This window comes from Triticum dicoccoides, chromosome 5B, assembly GCF_002162155.2.
Source record: "Triticum dicoccoides isolate Atlit2015 ecotype Zavitan chromosome 5B, WEW_v2.0, whole genome shotgun sequence".
In the NCBI taxonomy this organism is placed as follows: domain Eukaryota; kingdom Viridiplantae; phylum Streptophyta; class Magnoliopsida; order Poales; family Poaceae; genus Triticum; species Triticum dicoccoides.
The window spans coordinates 126,589,710-126,592,655 of record NC_041389.1 but is presented as its reverse complement, the minus strand read 5'-3'; positions in this window follow the sequence as shown (position 1 = coordinate 126,592,655).

Here is a 2,946-nt window from a genome sequence, read left to right as displayed (position 1 = left end):
TGAAAAGGAGACCCCCACATCCAAACAAGGAGAGGGCGACCCACAACCCGAATAAAAAGCTCAACAACAAATAAGCCCGACACGCACTCGTGAGTAACAGACAAATGAGGGACACCTGCGACGCTGAGATTCGTGTAAGATCAAACAACCACAAAATTCAACCTAAAGCCAAATAAAAACAGATGACTGATTTTTAGAAAAAGTGTATAAGGATAGAACATCGGTGCTGGCAAGATTTAAGAAACCAGCGCGATTAATTTAGGAGATGTGACAAATTCTAACGACAATTACACTTGCTAGATTTTTCACGGCAAGGAAGGATGCATTTCAGAGCTTGAATCACATGCTACGACATTATGTGAAGATTCACTATTCAATTAGGACAGGGTCTATCCACACTTCTAAGGAAAACAATACAAATGAGGTAATTGCAGCTCCCTCCACATTTCTCATCCGGGCTTAGGACCGGCAAAGGCAGTGTTAAACCACAACAATACAAAACACAAGTTATACAACACCAATCATTCAGCAAAGCATACAGGCCACACCATCAAGCAAATGCAATACATACACAAGCACACACAGTCACACAAGCACACACAGTCACACAAGCACACGCACAGCACACAATCAAGCGCTTGCACACAAGAAACAGATATAGATAGAGGCACATCACACACACAGTCACACACACACACACACAATGTAGCACTTGCGCACAGGAAACAGACAGAAACAGACATAGATAGGGGCACATCACACAGACAGTCACACACACAAACACAATGGAGCGCGTTCACACAAGAAATGGAAAGAAACATACATAGATATAGGAGCAAAAACAGAAAACTAAAAACATGCAAGACTGAAGTAAACGCAGAAAGTTAATAATAAGCTCTCCCTCCCTCCCTCCCTCCCTCCCCCTCCCTCCCTCTCCCTCTCTCTCAGCAGGTCAACCCCTCTAGAAATGACACATAACTGAAAAGGAGACCCCCACATCCAAACAAGGAGAGGGCAACCCACAACCCGAATAAAAAGCTCAACAACAAATAAGCCCAACACGCACTCGTGAGTGACAGACAAATGAGGGACACCTGCGACGCTGAGATTCGTGTAAGATCAAACAACCACAAAATTCAACCTAAAGCTAAATAAAAAACAGATGACTGATTTTTAGAAAAAGTGTATAAGGATAGAACATCGGTGCTGGCAAGATTTAAGAAACCAGCGCGATTAATTTAGGAGATGTGACAAATTCTAACGACAATTACACTTGCTAGATTTTTCACAGCAAGGAAGGATGCATTTCAGAGCTTGAATCACATGCTACGACATTATGTGACGATTCACTATTTGATTAGGACAGGACAGGGTCTATCCACACTTCTAAGGAAAACAATACAAATGAGGTAATTGCAGCTCCCTCCACATTTCGCATCCGGGCTTGGGACCGGCAAAGGCAGTGTTAAACCACAACAATACAAAACACAAGTTATACAACACCAATCATTCAGCAAAGCATACAGGCCACACCATCAAGCAAATGCAATACACACACAAGCACACACAGTCACACAAGCACACGCACAACACACAATCAAGCGCTTGCACACAAGAAACAGATACAGATAGAGGCACATCACACACACAGTCACACACACACACACACAATGTAGCACTTGCACACAGGAAACAGACAGAAACAGACATAGATAGGGCACATCACACAGACAGTCACACACACAAACACAATGGAGCGCGCTCACACAAGAAATGGAAAGAAACAGACATAGATATAGGAGCAAAAACAGAAAACTAAAAACATGCAAGACCGAAGTAAACGCAGAAAGAGTTAACAATAAGCTCCCCTCCCTCCCTCCCTCCCCCTCCCTCTCCCTCTCCCTCTCAGCAGGTCAACCCCTCTAGAAATGACACATAACTGAAAAGGAGACCCCCACATCCAAACAAGGAGAGGGCGACCCACAACCCAAATGAAAAGCTCAACAACAAATAAGCCCAACACGCACTCGTGAGTGACAGACAAATGAGGGACACCTGCGACGCTGAGATTCTTGCAAGATCAAACAGCCAAAAAATTCAACCTAAGCCAAATAAAAAAAGGATGACTTTTTTAGAAAATGTGTATAAGGATAGAACATCGGTGCTGGCAAGATTTAAGAAACCAACGCGATTAATTTAGGAGATGTGACAAATTCTAACGACAATTACACTTGCTAGATTTTTCACAGCAAGGAAGGATGCATTTCAGAGCTTGAATCACATGCTACGGCATTATGTGAAGATTCACTATTCGATTAGGACAGAGTCTATCCACACTTCTAAGGAAAACAATACAAATGAGGTAATTGCAGCTCCCTCCACATTTTCGCATCCGGGCTTGGGACCGGAAAAGGCAGTGTTAAACCACAACAATACAGAACACAAGTTATACAACACCAATCATTCAGCAAAGCATACAGGCCACAGCACCAAGCAAATGCAAGACACACACACAGTCACACAAGCACACACAAGCACACACACAACACACAATCAAGCGCTTGCACACAAGAAACAGATATAGATAGAGGCACATCACACACACAGTCACACACACACACACACACACAATGTAGCACTTGCACACACACACACAATGTAGCACTTGCACACAAGAAACAGACAGAAACAGACATAGATAAGGGCACATCACACAAACAAACACACACACACAAACACAATGGAGCGCGTTCACACAAGAAATGGAAAGAAACAGACATAGATATAGGAGCAAAAACAGAAAACTAAAACATGCAAGACCGAAGTAAACTCAGAAAGTTAATAATAAGCTCTTCCTCCTTCAGAAAATAAATTCTGGGAAGCCATGTCCGCTTTGTGTTTTTCAAGAACTTATTTTCTTTAGGATGAGCTGCACCAACTTTAATT